Raw genomic sequence first — 20432 nt, 5'->3', positions numbered from 1 at the left:
TTTTGAATTAGTTATTGATTTACAATTTATAACAATATTGAATATAATTTTCAAATGATAATCACATGTTATCTGAAAATGGTGTATGATCTCTCGAACTTCAATCCTTCTATGTGTGTTTGATTATTTTGTTTGCAGAGAGCATTGGGTGGTTTCAAAACTTTGTCAGTGACATTGGTGAACACATGCCTCATCAGGAGAAGATAACTCTTCCTGCTGGGATGAGAAAAACTGAAGTGTGGAAAATAATGGCTGCTGACCTTGACTCACAGTCCTTATCAAGGTCATCTTTTCTGCAGATATGGAAGAGATCCTTCCGAAACGTGACTGTTGTTAAAGTGAGTATTACTTTCATATCCCAAGTTACTTGCGTAGAACTAAGATGAATTTACTTTGTGGACAGGTTGGTTAAAACTCATCAAAACTTATGCTTCTAACATGTCTGTATTGTAAAATGAGATATTATTTTATACGTAAAATTTGACCCCTTTCATCAATTAATCCTCTGTTGACAGGAAAATCCTTTTTCAAAGTGTAAAATTCGACCCCTTTCATCAATTAATCCTCTGTTGACAGGAAAATCCTCTTTCAAAGCGTCATATATGTACCACTCTACACTTTGCATATGAAAAATGTGGGAGGTATGACAGAGATGGGAAAAACCTGATCCTTGACAGAAAGAAACAGCACTGGGATTATGTGAGATAATTCTCATCTAAAATAAACAATTTCTACATATTTGCAAGCCTGAGTTTCTTTCAAGATCTTAGTATGATCATGACTATGCGTGTCATAAATACATTGCAGGAAGCAAAAACGAAGCTTTCTATCAAAGGAGGGAAATATCTAGAATACATCTCAGCAAATGCCTAACTATCATGATGGATGGAATGGACCAGAAAATCCAACATCCCAATTCTCTATTCAAAATCCAGAAATTCAAAACAAATTGCAAATCTTCAACAAATCAGGACTCATTTGCTGGGTGTACTTGTCCACCGAGATTCAGGTTGTTAACAGCAAGCATATGTGTATGGAAACACGGAGAGAGAGAGAGAGAGAGAGAGAGAGAGAGAGAGAGAGAGAGAGAAAAAGAGAGAGAGAGAGAGAGAACAATATATAAAATGTATCAGAAATTAAGTTAATATGATTACATGCTCTTAACTCTTGGAATAGGATTAAAAGTTATAAAGCAAGATATTTCCTATAGAGTTTCGTTCTATCTACAGATTTGCTTGATTCATTTCAACACTTGATCTTTATAAAGGAAGGGAAATTTGTCAAGAAAGTATGGAATTTCAAGAAATGGATGATAAACCATCTGGTCGATAACCATGGTCATTTAAATTAATCCCAATCAATGGTAATAAATTTGAATCATACAAGCCATGGGAAACATGTATAAGAGAGAGATTTATTACGTACAGGTATTTACGTTTATCACGAACATGCACTCTAAATTCAAATCTGCTTTCTTATACATGTTTCCCATGGCTTGTATGATTCAAATTTATTACTATTCATCATCTTAACTCTTGGAATAGGATTAAAAGTTATAAAGCAAGATATTTCCTATAGAGTTTCGTTCTATCTACAGATTTGCTTGATTCATTTCAACACTTGAGCTTTATAAAGGAAGGGAAATTTGTCAAGAAAGTATGGAATTTCAAGAAATGGATGATAAACCATCTGGTCGATAACCATGGTCATTTAAATTAATCCCAATCAATGGTAATAAATTTGAATCATACAAGCCATGGGAAACATGTATAAGAAAGATATTTATTACGTACAGGTATTTACGTTTATCACGAACATGCACTCTAAATTCAAATCTGCTTTCTTATACATGTTTCCCATGGCTTGTATGATTCAAATTTATTACTATACATTTTCAAAAATCTTCTCTACAACTGCACACCTTTAAGAAAAACTAAATGCATTGTGATGCAGAGCAGGAAGTCCTCTTCCAAAAGTTGTAAATTTCATGATCCTCGGGGTAGCGGTTCTGACCCCAGGGCGAGCCAAATTTAGCATATAGAGTTTATGTGTAAAACACTTAAAATGCATCTTCTTTAGTGTTATTAGCATAGCCTTTGGGAGTAGTGATATTTTTTCACCCTGGTGACCGATAAGACCTGTGGGCCCTTTTTTAACATTCATATTTATTCCTCAAGTGACACAGGTATACATTACACATGCTTAGACAATAGACTCATTTAGTGAAAGACTCTACCTGTGCATATGAATTTCAATGTTATCTAAGTTCTACATTATTTTGATTCATTGATTATGAGATAATCTTTTTCATCACATGTTTACTCTTTTATCCATTGGATATGACCTATTACATAAGCATTAATTATTACACTGTTTAGATGTTCATTTTATTATATTGAAGTATATTAAAGCATAAGTCTTTACTTAGATAAGTTTTGCCTTGAAGAGTTTGGCGAGGATAGAAAGCCAAGAATCTGCAGCTGCATTACAAGCAGTACACCCAATTCGGAACACCCTTCAGGAAATGGATGATAGGAGCAAAAGAAAATCTTTGGTATGAGTAAGGAAAAAGGAAACAATGCCTAAAAATAATAACAATACATAGTTTCTCAGGCAAACAATTTCAAATCTTCTCAAGAAAATCTTTAGATATGAGCCAAGGTGACTCAGGGGAGCGCTGTGGCCCTTGCACCTCTTACTTGTCATGTATATCTTTAAATGGAATAAGCATTGCAATTTTTATCGTTATGGAAATAACTTCAATTGTCTTACTATTAAGTGTAAATTATTAATTATTAACGCCTGCACATAAATAAATATATTTTCAATGATTATTTGATTAAAATTATACTCACAATTATATTATAATAACCTTCTTAAATGTTTACATGCAATCTATAACACAAGACTGTCGCGAGGTCAATCTAGAACCTGTGTCATTAAGTTTGTATAATACAAATCTTCCAAAGTGAATAGCATGCCTTTTGTTAATCAAAATACGTCACTTTGATTCCAGGTATACACTGGTGGGTACATCAACCCTAAAAGAAGGAAGACGCATCGCTGATCAAATGGAATAAATAAACATCAACTCCCCATCATATTGCAGTCTTCAGCTTGTGTATTATATTTTGGAATGAATCTTCCATTTTGGGATTGGGGTGGGGGGGGGGGGGGGTGGGAGGGTTTGTTTGATTTACTTTTGAGATGATCATCATTACTACAACTTACCAACTCTGATGTCCAATACAGACATAGATCGATTTTTAACTGGCACAATAAAGGCATTGGCTGATTATAAAGTCAACCAATAAAGGCATTGGACCACTATGGAGTCACTCAATGTAGGCATTTGCTGACTATTGAATTGCTCAATGCAGGCATTGGCGGACTATGAAGTCGCTCAATGCAGGCATTGGCCGACTATGAAGTCGCGCCATTCAGACATATGTTGACTGTGGAGTCGACCTATGCAAGCATTTGCAGACTATGGAGTCGATCAATGCAGGCATTGACCTACTATGGAGTCGCCCAATGCAGGCATTGGCTGAGTATGGAGTTGTCCAATGCAGGCATTGGCCGACTATGGAGTCACCCTATACAGGCTTTTGAATTGTCCAATGCAGGCATTGACTGACTATGGAGTCGCTCTTTGCAGGCATTGACCGACTATGCAGTCGCATAATGCAGGCATTGACCGACTATGGATTTGCCCAGTGCAGGCATTAACTGACTATGGAGTCGCTCAATGCAGACATTGTCCGACTATAAAATGAAACAATGCAGGTATTGGTAGATTATGAAGACAACCAAGAAAAATAGAACAATGCCTGTTTTGAGAGAACGTTGGTTATACTAGCTTCTGCATTAACACAATAAATTTGGACATTGACGAACTGCGAAAAAAAATGTTGTCTAAATTAACTACATCAGCGTATACATGGAATTTTGGTTTAAGATTTCGTCAATGCAGATTTCAATATTGTAAATGTGAAAATACTTTTGTAAAAAATTCACCGCTTTGTATTTAAAAGTTAATCATTGTATCAAATCGTCTATATTTTACTCATATTTACATTGCTGAAAAAAAAATTACAATTTTGCACGTTGCACTATTTTTTTTTTTTTTTTACAATTGTATCAATACGATATTTACAATATGAGCCTTAAAATACGTCATTGAAATAAAAAAAAATAGATTGGACAAATTAAAAAAAATAGTTCACACTCCGTTTGTGAGAAGAATGAACAGACTCAGGTAAACCCATTGACAATGATACTGATGAATAAAGCTACTTTGAATAGTCTGACAATATAACCAGTCTTGCGTAGAATTATGTTTCTTTTCTTCACTTATTGGGCAGTGTCTGGTACATGCAAGTAGTCTTCTACTGCAAGTTTTATATCCAGTCTTTATATAATACTGATGCATATCAACATGTCTTCCTCTGATGGGGAGATCATTTTAATTGCACATTATAAATTTAAGGATTTTAGTAAAAGTACTGAAATATTGTCTTAATGAGTGTTACATTCTGGATGTGGAGGATGAGAAAGTTATGGAGTCAAATTTTGATCTGAAAAGCATTGCGTTTTCGAATATTAGGACGAGGAAATAATTAACGCCAGCCAAAAGAACCCAATACGCCTATCTCGTAAAATGAAATCATTTATGGAAGCGAAAATAATAATTCAAAATTAGGATATGCTAATAAAGAAAACATAAAAAGCATTGTGAAGAAATTTTGGAAGGTGCCTCTGAATCCAGCAAAATTCAAATACAGTATGGAAATATGTCTTGCGATATAGAAAGGCCTGTCCAATGGGATTTAAAAACTTAATCTTACGAGCTGAAGCTGATAATTCTACTAAAGGGAAATATCGTTTTTAAGTGTTTCAGTAATTTTTCCGATATTTTTTTGATTCTTACTTGTAGGAAATTTAAAATTAAATTTGTATCTCTTTGGCAAATGTATTGTCTTTATCCTATTTTCAGTCTACCTGTAGACGTCTAATAAGTTATTGGGTTTACCTGGCACTGTCCAATAAGTTGACAATTACTGTCCATTATTTTTAAGAACGGACAGTATATGTCCATTCTTAAAAATAATGGACAGCAATTGTCAACTTATTGGACACCTACAGCTAACATTTTCACTACAAGTGGACTTTCTTCTATATAAAAGACAGAATATTGCGTAACAAAAATGTTTTAATCAACTCTAATAAAATTCACAATGACTAGGTTACCTTCATACATGTGAAAATAACTAATATTGCATGTAAAAAAAAATGGAAAATTAATGTTGTCAATAGAGGAGCACCCCTTCCATGCGTTCACGCGTTGTATGACTGAAATTAGGTGGTGCTGCTAAAACTCGGAACCGAAAATAGAAAATAGTGTATGCAGTGATGTGATGAGGAGGTCTGCATTTTGTAAAATCAAAAGGCTTAATACGAAAAGGGAAAGCAGAAATTACAGAGAGAACTGAAATTAATATCCAGAATCCACCGTTTACAATATTTCATACTACTCCATAGTGTAAAACGTATACGGTACCAATTTTGATGCACCAAAAAACCACCAACTTAACAAGGAAAAATATAACGCGAGAGGCTGTGGATCCCATCGTTTTCCAGGTTTGCCCCCCCCCCCCCCGATAGTGACAATATGTTGTTTCACAAAACAATGGATAAACATACTGAAAATGAAAAATACTTCATGTATAATCTAAACCATTTTAAATTTTATATCCCATTAATAAAAGCCCCCGAAAAAAAAAAGAAAACATTGTAAAAGATAAAAAAAAAATTTTCAACAATTTTAACCCCAAACATTGCCTTTCTAAATCGACCTTGATTTTATTCTAATTCGATATTTATAAGATAATTCAATTTGAATTAAGTCCTACACCTAGTATAATATACATTTATGTATCACATAAAAATCAAAAGCGAACGAGTCCAGTGTGTACAAAAGGTTTTCCTCATTTGGGATGAATCTATGTGAAAGTTCGTACCTGTGGATTAGTGTTTAACCCGAGGAGATACATGAGATACAGCGGGAAAAAGGCTTGAAACAGAACCAATGAAAACTAAAGTGAAACTTGTGATCCATAGTTAGGAATTAACACACTTATTTCATAATATATGAAATGGCTAAAAGGCTAACAAAGAATGCATGCTTGAATAGAATTATAGGGTATATCATTATCAATCTGAATATTAAGATACAAGTATTTGGTTTAATAATAAACTGCCAGAAGTCCCCCATACTAAGTGTAAATGATAAATCAAACACAAAATGTTTACCTTGTCAACTTAGTAAGATCATGAATTATTGTAGTTTTATACATACGACACTCCCTGTGGTATGTAAATACATGTATGGTATTATGTGTAAATGCATGTGCATGTGTGTTAATGGATTTTTGCCGGGTGGGTGCATATAAATCCCGTGTGTTAGTTTCATTATCTACCCATAGGTGTCGCTACTCGCTAACACATCTGTCAATGCCAAACTTTCAAAATTCTTATGAAACACTTTTTAAATTCTTATACAAACGTTTACTTAGCCTAATCAATGTATGATGCAAAATGTTTATATTAATTTGTTTTATCGCTTGTAAACAAATTCTCAAAATTTTGAATTCCATGTGCCATATTTTCTACATTAATCAGTCTAATTCTTAAATTCCGTTCCTTTTCTGTTCCGTTCCACATTCGATTCCACGTTTTAACAACATCCGATATTTATATCATATACACGTATATTATCATCAGTATATTTACTCAGGATTGTTCATAACCCCGTGTTTTAGCACATTCAGATTTACAGTCCCTGAAACGTTATACTGTACCATTTTTCTGTTCGCTCACCGTTCGTTCACCGTTCGCTCACCGTGCGTTCACCATGCGCTCTCCGTTCACAGTTTTGCGTTCAGCGTTCGCTCACCATTCGTTCACCGTTCACAAAGCATTTAGCGTGCGCTCACCGTTCGTACATCGTTCAGTCTTTTCATTGTCATTCGGAACACCAAAGTCAAATGTAATGGACTTAAGTTTGATACTGCTTTTATCATATCATGTTAACGTCAGATCAAAATATGATCACTCTTGTACTGAGTTTGCAATATATCTCACTTGTGCGCAAATTTCAATCCGATTATAAAAACACTATTCAGTTTACTATGATACTTAGGACTAGACAAGCCATTGAATAAGTTTATTAAGGATCGAAAAAGAACAAACATTCGGAAGGTATCGCATAAACAATACATTTCTCACATAAACACCAGTGCGAGACCGACTTTACCCGTGCGAGACAGTCACATGATATTTTCTGTCATACACTGTTACGACGTCATTGATTTTGACGTCATGTATTTTCTATGATTTACATTGCAATCATACAATTATAGTGAAATAGTTTACATTGTTTTCTTTAAATTTAATTTGATATTGCTTTTTGATGGAAACAGTATTGTGGTTCACAGTGACAGTTACTGTTCCATTCTGTGTAATGTTCAAATGGGGAATTTGATAATTTTGATTTGTTTCAAAGGTCCTGAATTAATGCACTAACCTGTGGAGAATATGCCATAAAAATGAATTAATTCTTCATTATTGCTTGACAGACGGGGGAACGAACAGACGGAGAAGAAACATATAGTCTACTTCGGTTTTACAAACCGTACGGACTATCAATGAAACATTGTACTGCGAAATTATGAATGACCCGCAATGAAACAACCGATATCAGCGTTAATCTATCTACAGACTCTATTGATAACAGTTTTTTTTGACGTATACTATTTAAGTATTCGGTAAATGATAATACACGTCCGATAGATTGGATTAAAACATGACCCGCCTGTTCCCTCTCTCCCTTTCGAGTTTTGTGAGTAAAACTATGTAAACGTATTTTAAACATGTGTATAATTCTTTTCTTCACACTATTTATATAACAATCACTAAGCTAGTTTACTGTTTCATTGTTAAAACACCATTCCTTCATCATTAAATAAAAACAATCACTGATCTTCTCATCACATCTTAACAGCCGTAGTATTGAGTCGCCGTCTCTAAGTAGACAAACTATTTTCGTCGAGTCCTTAAAACAATCAATGTTACGCATGTACAATTCTTTTAGTTTTCCTCCAAATTTCAGAGTTACGAAATTGGTTCTCTTTAATATACGTGTAACTGTATTTCAATATTCGACATTGACTTAAAAATGGACGTTGGTGAATGTTGTATGTAATTATATAATATCAACTGAACCATCATTTATAGTCATCTTAAAAATCATCATACCAAGCTTAAGGATTATTTCAAGTGATGGGTAATGCAAAGGAGAACATAAAAGTTATCAATCTCATAAGCAATACAGACCAACTTTCTGTCAGTTTTCAAACTCCCTGGTAGTGTTTATTTGACACGTAATTATGATATATGTATATAATACTTTAACTAATGCAGATAGCTCAAGTACATACACCAGTTTTCCAGTACATTTGATTTATTTTCAATTGTTGACGTCCGTTTTGCATATATTCAAGACTTCCTGCATCAATAAAAACATTAACACATTTAACTGAACACATGGAAATCAAATTTGTAGGATGTTATTGTAGACTTTTGTTGTTGATATTTTATGTTTCTGGTTATCTACATTTTCCACACGTAGAAAACAAAAGCCAAAGACGGACTAATGCCAAATAACTATGATGTTCAAATTACACCATGTATCTAACTTGAATTTCACATGCGTCAATACAGGTAAGCAAATTCGCTAACGTTTGAGAAGAACATAATCTTCATTGACGGATTTAGTGATGGCACATCAGGAGCCCCCCCCCCCCCCTTTCCCAAGGTAAATTGCGGTATCTTGTTTCGAAAAATGTACTAACCGATAAAATTAACACTACTTTCTCCCGGAGAGATAAATGAAAAAAAATCCTTTGATTTCTTGAATTACGTTATTGGGAGAACTTGATTTAAAAAAAAAAACAACAACTAAGATTTGGATCATTTTATCAATTTCACCTTATTAAAATGATAAAAAATATTACGAATTACTTATTAAGAGAACTATTTCAAGCTCCATAAAATCTGCAAAATTCAGGAGCTTCCAAGGGCCTCGCACCTTGGACCCCCACCAGGGCTTCTCCTGAACCCACTGCCTCATAAAGAGCCCTCCTCCCTCCCCCGTAACCACAATTCCTAGATCCGTCCCTGATTTTGGCATAGATTTACGATTTTATTTCTTATGTGGTATGATTAATTGATTGACTCTTGTTTAACGTATATCTCGAGAATTGTTCACTACTATTGAGACGTCTTTTATGCGGTAAGTACACATAGACCCAGCAGCTGTGGAAAAAGTATAACATTTTCATTTTGTAATCACGATCGGTCTTTATTTGCTGTAACATCACGATATAAGGTCACTACATCCGAAATCCCTTTCCTTAGATTGAGAAAATCCATATTTTAGGAACCCTCGAAATTGCGACAGATACTTTGGAAATTGGTGATATTTTGAACTATTCATTAAATGCGTGTCATTTATAAAGATATATACATGCATACATATATACATGTATTAAGTGATAGGCCGAACGTGGAACTGGAATAAAACAAGTTTAAAATCCGTCAATGACAATGAATTTGAATGATATGGGATATGCTTACTCCTCCCACGCTTCTGATCCCACCATTGGTATGTCTAGGAGTCCGTTTTAGCCCCCCTCTTACTTTTGTATTTTTCATAATAATTATGAGATTGATTACCCTGTGCGTTATTTTAACATTTACAAAGAAATGGAGTATCATGTATCCTATTACATATTAATTAAAGAGAGAAAAGGGGAGGGAGAGAGAAACTTACCATACGCTCTTCTGTATATTACACACAGTAATAGCTGGCATATGATGATTACCATGGTAACAATTCCCCACTCTGCAAGAATAGTAATCCTTCTTCACAAACAACGGCTAACAAGGAAACAAACCCCTATTTATCTTTGGTAGTACCACACGCACGCGTGTTCACGTAAACAATTATGTCGATGTATAATTTCTTCAAGTTGACAATTTAAAAACCAATTGATTGCGTCACAGAGACTTCTTTTGTATGAAAAGCTCTTCGGAACAAAGATTACCCAAGTTTTAATAAGTATATGTATAAATATCTACCAGGTAGGCAAGTTGGCTATTTGTATCAAGGACTTTATATATAGACATCATAGGCAATGGAAGCAAGGTACTGTTTTTGTATAATCGGCTTTGAGTGCATATTGCTTAATGTTCCTCTCCAGAATATCCTTGGAGAAAAACTAAAATAATTTTATATGCGTAACAATGATTGTTTTAAGGACTCGACGAAAACAGTTTTTCTCACAGAACTCGAAAGGGAGAGAGGGAACAGGCGGATCATGTTTTAGCCCAATATATCGGACGTGTATTATCATATACCGAATACTTAAATAGTATACATCAAAAAACTGTTTTCAATAGAGTCTGTAGATAAATTAACGCTGATATCGGTTGTTTCATTGTGGATCATTTATAATTTCGCAGTACAATGTTTCATTGATAGTCCGTAATGGTTTGTAAAACCGAAGTAGACTATAGGTTTCTTCTCCGTCTGTTCGTTCCCCGTCTGTCAAGCAATATTGAAGGATTAATTTATTTTCTGGCATAAAACATAAAACTGGAACGAGAGCGGAAGAGTGAAAGTATACTTTGTTATGATATCAGAAATTTAATGTATAAAACACAAATGTCAGGATTATCAACTGTAAAAATTCGAGGAAAATTGCAAATCACTCACCAATATCAAATAATAGAATAAAGCATTCCTATTACTACAAAACATAACTATTGTTTGGTTAGAAAGTTGGGAGGAGAGAAGTTATGAACCTGTATACATTCTCTGTACATGTACAAATAACAAAAAACGAGAGCTGGAACATGTACAGAAATGAGGCAATGTCAATTATATCTAAACCCCCAACCCTAACCCCCTAACCCTAAACCCCCGAAATATCATTTTATCGTTTTCAAGTTTGTGCAAAAGCACCATTTATGTTCCGTTAGCCTCAGCTTTACCTTGCCAAGTAGACTAGGCTTGTTTTGTTTTTTTTGGCATGACAGGCAGAACCAGTAACACAGTGTTGGATTGAAAAAATGTCATTTATTAATAAAATGACGAAAATGAAACTTGACAAAATAATGGGGGTCAGAAAAGACTAGAAAACATTGGTAAACGTCTTTGGATAAGTATTATGCAATCTGACCCCCAGCAAAATCTAACATAAAGATATATGGGGGCCAAAAACATGACCCCCAACAAACATCACATAAAATTAAATGAAAATCAACTAATCTGTTATCTAAACCACACAACCTGCCTGTCCACAAAAAAGGTGGGTAATGTAAAAACTACAGGCAGGTGTGTAATGGAACAATACAGGCAGAAAAGAATTACAACGGAGGTAGTACTGGGGTTGGATGGTGGGTAACAAAAAATTTCGTAGCAAAATTTTGCGTGGCTTCTCCTTCTAGTAGAACAAAGAACAATGGTCACATGGTAGAAAAGTTCCACGCTGATTGTTTAAAACATCCAAGCAGCAGCTTGGGTAAACCCAGACCCAGAACAGTGTAGTATAATGTCAACAGAACTATGTAAAAATAGGAACATATAAGTACATGAAAAATACATGGACATGTCACATAAAAGTTATTATTTCACTTCGTATTAAATAATAACTTATTTATCTTCCGTTAGCCTCAGCTTTACCTTGCCAAGTAGACTAGGCTTGTTTTTTGGCATGACAGGCAGAACTAGTAACACAGTGTTGAATTGAAAAAAATGTCATTTATTAATAAAATGACGAAAATGAAACTTGACAAATTAATGGGGGTCAGAAAAGACTAGAAAACATTGGTAAACGTCTTTGGATAAGTATTATGCAATCTGACCCCCAGCAAAATCTAACACAAAGATTTATGGGGGCCAAAAACATGACCCCCAACAAACATCACATAAAATTATATAAGAATCAATTAATCTGTTATCTAAACCACACAACCTGCCTGTCCACAAAAAAGATGGGTAATGTAAAAACTACAGGCCACAAATCCAATAGCATATTGGATCCACCCACCCAAAGGCGACTTGGCAAGATGAAAAAAGAACTTCTCAGTTGAAAAATAAGCATTTATGTACAAAAGAAAAACTATATAGATATAAATGTGGCATCAACCTAAACAGTAAAAGACACTAAGTACATCACAAAAGAAAACAAAATTATCACGACAGTGTCCCAAATATCACAATAATTTTCGTAGCAAAATTTTGTGTGGCTTCTCCTTCTAGTAGAACAAAGAACAATGATCACATGGTAGAAAAGTTCCACGCTGATTGGTTTAAAACATCCAAGCAGCAGCTTGGGTAAACCCAGACCCAGAACAGTGTAGTATAATGTCAACAGAACTATGTAAAAATAGGAACATATAAGTACATGAAAAATACATGGACATGTCACATAAAAGTTATTATTTCACTTCGTATTAAATAATAAATTATTTATGATCATTATTTTGTCTCTCTTGACAAGAATTTTATACATGCACATTTCAATGCACATTCCTGGCCGAATCTCAAACTCAGATATCTCTGATTATTTCACGCATATACTTATGAAAGACATTGCCAATAAATGTATTTACTCAATTACCCAAATTTGAGACTTTTGTATCGGTAGTCTCCAATATAAAGATATATTGGTTTTTTGTACGCTTCTGTCTCTCTAATATATATATATATATATATATTTATTTAAATGACCCTTAAAATGTTCAATCAAACCCGGAACCAATTTCGACTTCTAGTTTATACATCATGCATAAGATTTAAAATTTCTGTGGGCTTTTCCTTTTGTTCTTTCCATATGATAATTTCAACTGTTCAGTGGTTCTTGAGAATATTTTTTAAACGATCCCTTCTACCTTTTCCTTTTCTTATTATCTCCCCTTTGAAGGTGACATGATCCTTCATTTGAACAAAATTGAAGCCCCTTTATCAAAGCGTAATGTGCCACGTATGAATTAGGTCCAGTTTTTCTGGAGAAGAAAATATGTAATAACGACGCCGACACAAAACGTACAATTTTTGATCAGAGAAACTCACTCGAGCTTTTGTCTTGGGTGAGGCAAAATATCATTGACCGGAAATCAAATCCTTGAACCCTAGCATCACTGATCAGGTGTTCTAACCATTAAACTACCCAAACCGATATCCACGGTAATGTCGATGAATGAGTTATATACATTTCTAAATGTATTTATTCATCCACTGTATCTTCTTTTCTATAGTATATTTTAACGCTTTTTATGCTGTACTCTTTTCCAAGATCCACTTGAAACCAGACTATCGAGTGACCTGGATCAGTCATGGCACAATAACCACACCGTGTCCGTAAGTCACTATCATTGGCATATGATGTAGATCGATCAGTGAACGTCGAACTTTGTGATAGTGTTGTTGTTGGTCTTCTGCTCAGGTTCTCTGAAGAGAAGATGATAACCATTACACGATATATACGTCAAGCACATTTTTCTTTACAAAGTGAATTAGATATCTTCACGCATTATACTTCCCAGGTTCTGCTAATAATTGTTACGGGGTGTTATCATTTAATACTCTTTATATAACCTTCAATTACATTTTAAATAAAGGGGTATTATTTGAGGTGCACTTGTCACTATTTGATCTAATCCATCCCTCCTCGCCCCCTCGTTCTATGAAACTTACTGTCAACTGACCTGTTTGCATATAATGACATTTTTGTGTTAAAACCTTGGTATTAATCTAAAGCAACTTTGCAACTATCATTATACTTAATTGTTACTCAGACGAGTCCATTTGGTCAAAGAAATAAACAAATCGGAACCTGAGTTGTTTCCATTAAATCGTAACCAGAAACAATTTAAGGTCATTTATTTAAATTTACCAAAACTGTGAGTCCTAAAGATAAGTACAGAAACAAATTGGCTTGAATAATTTGTCAGATACATACCCGCATCTTGACCACAGACACTTGGGGGCATGAATCGTGATCACCCCCCCCCCCCCATGCCTGTCATATGGGGGGGGGGAGCAGTATTACTAGAGGAGAGTATTAATGCTGAATTCAGTAGAACACATTCTGTATTTTATGGTACATTGTAAGCATCAACTTTAAAATGTGTGACCGGTAAACAGGGGATGCTTACTCCTCCTAGGCACCTGATCCCACCTCTGGTGTATCCAGGGGTCCGTGTTTGCCCAACTATCTATTTTGTATTGCTTGTAGGAGTTATGAGATTGATCACTGTTCGTTATCTTCACCTTGCATCAGCAGAAAGGGAAATTAATGTGGTGTATCGGTTTAAACCTGATGTTACAAATGAAGAAATTGTTTCTCAGAATAATTCTTCGTCGCCATTAATTGATTTTATTTCATTGGTGTGCTTTATGGAAAATGTACATATGTACATTCAAGGGGTGTCTTTATTGTTCTGAGTTTGAACATTTTGTGTCCGATTGCATAAATATACACATAAAGTTCAGTTCCCTACACCTATATTTTGACACTGTATATCTAAACCCTGTTACAATTGATACTACTTACATTTATGTATCCAGAGAAGAAGAGCCTCAGGGGACGTTAATAACACAAGGGAAACCAAACCCACAAAAAATAAAAAATACCTTCTGTATTCACGTGTATTAAAATGTAAAAACACAGCATGACATTTGTGTGTAAACATTTCCAATTACACACACGCGTGATAGAATACAGTAACAATTATGTTGCAGATATGCTATCAATATTTATGGCCTACACACAATTTATGAGCTAGGTGAGGCAAGGTCAGGCACTTGGAGAAAAAAAAAATCATTAAATTTCATATCTAAAAAGAGAAAGTGTTCATGAAGAGATATAGTTGTACATTATGTATTTGTGTCTCTATTATTCAATTGCTGCAAACATTTTTGCAATGAACTTAAATAATTAAATGTGGTAAATTTGATACTTAAAATATGAAGATGTCATGGGGTGATTTAGTTAATAAATTGCATACATATACATGTAAATTGTTTTGAAATTGATATTTGAATAACCCAGTTACTGTGTATATAAAAGAGTATTTTTGTATACTTTGATTAAATAATTTAAAAAAAAAACTATCTTCTCTTACTTCAAAACCGGATATATGCATTTGGAAAGTTGTGTACCATCAGTGAATACAAAAAGTTTACAGGAACAAAGTTTTGATGGTCAGTCCACTGTAACAATGAATAAATAAAATAACAACAAACAGAACACACCGTAGCAATATATAGATATATAAATACAAGTGACAAAATAAAGCAGAGTCACCACGCGACAGCCATTCCGAAAGAGGAAATGAAATCAACAATTCGTCCCTTTAAAAGTATAAATAAAATAGGATATAGAAAAAGACCGCCAAGTAACCCCCTTAAGATGTTAACATGCACATTGTCTATCATTTCAAGGGTCCACTTAAATCAGCTACATTGAAGATGACAGCACACTTTATTTTGTAGTGGCAGTGTTATCAGGCTGTAATGATCTACACTCTGCGTCTAAATTTACAAAATCATATAAACTTCCCTGTTTTGATCTCCAACTGATGATGAAGGAAATAAGTGGTTATTTCTTGTTTTATTTTCTATCAATTAGTCTAGCCTCTTTTTAATATCGTCACCATGCTATAAAGCTTTTATTTGAAAATACTCTAAAACTATAAATGAATTAACTCATCTACTCTATCAAATTTTTACAATATTGTCTGAGAAATGTCAGTGCTACCGGCATGTTAATTGTTCATTGTGTATGTGGATTTTAAATTATGCTCTTTGAATATGCAATGTAGTCTGTTGTCCTTGGTTAAGTTTAGGGACCCCGTCATTGTATGTACTAGAAAGAAGATTGTTAACAATGATCTGTACAAGAACAGATATAAGTGCAATATAGGACTCATCGTAAGCACCGATTAGTTTACTGGGATACATATTTTTAAGTAGGAATATGTGTCACATACATACATACGTACATACATACATACGTAGGTACATACATACATACATACGTACGTGCATACATACATACATACATACATGCATGCATGCATACATACATACATACATACATACATACATACATACGTACAGATGCATACATGTACTCTACATTCATTAGGCACTTCGGGGTGCAATCTTTTTGACGGCATACACTTTTTTTTAATTTTTTTTTTACATCAAAACTTTATATCAACCTGCAACTTCTTTGTCCCATCCGTCCCGCCTTTTTCCATTTCCTTTTACAGTAGAACATATATCTATGAATACATGAGGTTGAAACCATGCACTTTAGGATCAAGGCTTGTTCCCCTGGCTTATATCATTTTTTTTGTGCTTGCTTAGAGATATAAAGGGCTTCTGGTGGATGTGACACTTGCAAATTCAGCCTCCCAAACTTCAAAAAAGTGTTGCGTGCCTATTGCCAATCATAAAAGATTAATAATGAGATGTAGTATATATGTCTATAATTAATGTCACAAAATGTGACAAAATTTCAGAGCAATACCTGTGACCATACCGACAAAAATATGGGAAACTGTTTGACCTACTTCTACCCCCTAAAGTAGGCCACTTGTATTCCTCTGAGATGGAGCTTTGACTAAATATAAGGGCAATATCTGTATCTGTAATGGGAAAAAAGTCTGGAAAACTGTTTGACCTATTTTTGCCCAAAATTAGGTCAAGGACGAATCATCCCAGCTGAAATGCAAACTAAATCTGTATTCCTCCAGAAGAAAGCATGTGACTAAATCTCAGGACAATATATGTATCCATAAAAAAGCCCGGAAAACCATGTAACTTACTTTTAGTCCTAATATAGGTCACATACGGACAGACCAATCCATCTGAAATACAAACTTAACTTGTATTCCTCTGAGAGGAAGCGTATATGTAAATTTCAAAGTAATATTTATATTCGTAAAGAAAAAAGTCCGGAAAACGGTTTGACCTACTTATAGCTCTAAAGTAGGTCAATAACGGACCAATCCAGCTGAAAGGCAAGTTCACTCTTGCCCTTTTTGAAGGAGAAATTTTGACTAAATTTCAAAGTCGTACATGCATATGTTACAGAAAAAAGTCCGGAAAACATGACCTCGAACGAACGGTCAGTCAACCAGCCAGCCGGACAGCCGCATGGACAGCGCCATAACATAAAGAAATTTATTTTGCTTGCTTAGATATATATAGGGCTCCCGGTGGGTGTAACAATTGCAAAGTCAACTTCTCAAACTTCAAAAAAGTGCTACGTGCCTATTGCCAATCATAAAAGCTTAATAATGAGATGCAGTATATATGTATATATAATTAATGTTACAAAATGTGACAGAATTGCAGAGCATCATAACGCGTGCATAAACAAAAGAAACAAGATGTGTTTGTGAAACACAAATGCCCCCAATAATGGCCAATTCCAAAGACGGCCAAAGTAATAAGGACAAATATCTTGTTAGCAGTAGAAAGATTTTATCACAAGAAATGCTCATGTGCAATATGCAAACTCTATTATTTACCATTTAGAAGTTATGACCATTGTAATTTTTTTTAAAAAGTGGGTCAAATGTCAAAGTCAAAAGGTTAAGAATCAACGGAAAGATATTGTCACAAGGAATGCTCAAGTGAAATATCAAAGCTCTATCACTTATTGTTCAAAAGTTATTTGCAAGGTTAAAATTTTCAAAAAGGAGGTCAAACTCCAAGGTCAAGGTCAAAAGGTAAAAAAGGTTGGCACCCATGGAAAAGTCTTGTCACAAGAAACACTCAGGTGAAATATCAAAGCTCTAGCATTTACTGTTCAAAAGTTATTAATAAAGGTTAAAGCTTCAGACAGAATTACAGAATGACAGACAGGACAAAGACAACACGCCCCCCAATCTTCGATCTCGGGAACATAAAACAACAGAACATTTTGTACATACCATAGCAATGTATAAATTCCATTAACAAAATAAAGCAGAACCCCCACGGGACAGTCATTCCGAAGAAGGAATAAAATTCAGTGAGTAAACCCTTTAAACTCAATCAATAGGAGAGGACAAAATACCACAATTAACAAGACCATCAAGTAGCCCAATCTCTAAAAGACAGACGTTGATCCCGCCGATATTGAGTGTATTCCTTTCCTGTATTCGTAAATGTATACCTGAACAAAATGTAACAGTTCGCCCACGAGATAAACCATGGCATGATTCGATGATGCAAAAACAACATTAACAGAATTTGTGATCGACTTCGGAATAAAGCATTAAAAAGACAACTCTGACTGGTCCGCGTATAAAAAAGTTACCATAATATGACAAAACATGCAATATAAAATTATTACGATTTACTACTTAGACGTTTCAAGTGAAAACATTAATAAGTTGCATAGGAAGTTAATGAAAAAGTAACGCTGCGGTGGTCTAGAGGTTAGAGCGTTTGCCCTGCATGCGGAAGGTCTGTGTTTGAATCACGGTCGCGACAGACTCAATCGTTAAAACAGGTAGTGACAGTTCCATCGCCAAACGCTCGGCATCATGTGTAAATGTCACGGGTCCTCGGAGATGACACTGGAAGCGAATTTCCCGTCACAGTAGATGAACCCCCATTGCTTAGAGGCCGTAAGCGCCGAGCAATGATCTAAATTTGAAGTCCTTCACCGGTGTTGGTGACGTCTCCATATGAGTGAAACATTCTCAAGAGAAACCTTAAACAAGATACAATCATTCAAATGAAATGCCTCCAATACAAACTAGATGCTGTCATAAGACAGTAAAACCCACACCTAATTGTTTGCCTTTGAATATACTCTCCATCCAAATAGTGCATCCAGAGGGAATTTCTGAGGATTGGCCCTTCCCACTCCCATTCTGAGGGACATTTTTGTGGTTTTTCAATATGATGCTGCTACTATGTATAGGCAATTATTTTAATGTACAATTTATATAAAAGATTAACTGGCACTGGGTGTTATACGTGTTTTTATCGAATCATTTTTGGATAACACCCCTCCCCCATCTACATCGCTGGATCATATAATTAATTTGTGTAACTAGCAAAGAAGCCACAGTGTGATTTTGTTAAGTCGTTGTATCCTAAGTGCCTAAGGGGGTGAAGAAGAACAAGGTACGGTTTAGTCAAAATCTGCCCTGACAAGAAAATTCACCAAAATATTAAATCTGGTATTTGAGAATGTGTCATTTATGAAAATGACCATTGTTATTCTTAATCTACCATAGCAGCTGTTATATATTCAACGGAATATTCTATATTAAACTATCGACGTCTACAACTTTGACGTACATCTGCAATATTCGAGAATTCTCCCCAAGGGATGTTCTTGGTAGGAAAATAAAAACTGTATCACACATAGAATTATTCATTTTTAATAAATTTGAAATTATTGGTTCTTGTACTGATTTGAATGGGTATTAAATGTAAATTGAAACCACATCAGATATGCCGCGCAGGACAAGAACTGCAGGTATTCACAGAAAGCTTTTCTAGTCCAGAAATATAATGGCCCGAACACGAAATTAAAGAAGTATTGATACACTGGTAACAGCGATTTCTTATTTATGTCTCCAAATTTCTTTATTGTGGCGGATTCTAAGAAAAAAATGTTTATATTTATTAGAATCCTGCGTGCATTTGAGAGAGAAAAAAAGATGACGATATCAAAGGTAGCTCACACTCAAATCACATAATTTCATACAAAGTTTGGGTAATAACCAATGTAGTATTTCACGAACCGGAACACAATGGAATTCATCGGTATTTGTTTTAATAGGCATACGCAATATTCCATGAAATTTGATGATAAAACATCATAAATGTAGACTCAAGATATCATACGCTTGGCATTTGGAGCAAAATGTCATTTTATAGGTATGCTCAGGAAAAAAAACCTCAGTTTTTTTCTGAGAAACTAGAAATACAACTTCAGAGGGGAGATAATCATGAAACGGTCGCGGAAATCAGTGGTATAACATTCGCTCCGTAACCGGGACGTAGTGAGTTTGAACCCAATGCCGAAAGCTATTGAAATAAAGCACGTACTCAATATACCAAATCCTCAAAACATCACTTCATTCATCGTTTAAACTTAATTTTTCAATACTGTATACCGTTTCGACTGCCTCCCATGAGAGAGAGAGAGAGAGAGAGAGAGAGAGAGAGAGAGAGAGAGAGAGAGAGAGAGAGAGAGAGAGAGAGAGAGAGAGGAGGGGGTTGTCAATAAATCGAACTTCTTTACCATTCTAAAGAAAGAAAGGGCATTGTCAATAACACTGACGGG

Source organism: Ostrea edulis, chromosome 8 (assembly GCF_947568905.1).
Source record: "Ostrea edulis chromosome 8, xbOstEdul1.1, whole genome shotgun sequence".
Classification (NCBI taxonomy): domain Eukaryota; kingdom Metazoa; phylum Mollusca; class Bivalvia; order Ostreida; family Ostreidae; genus Ostrea; species Ostrea edulis.
This window is presented reverse-complemented; position numbering follows the sequence as displayed.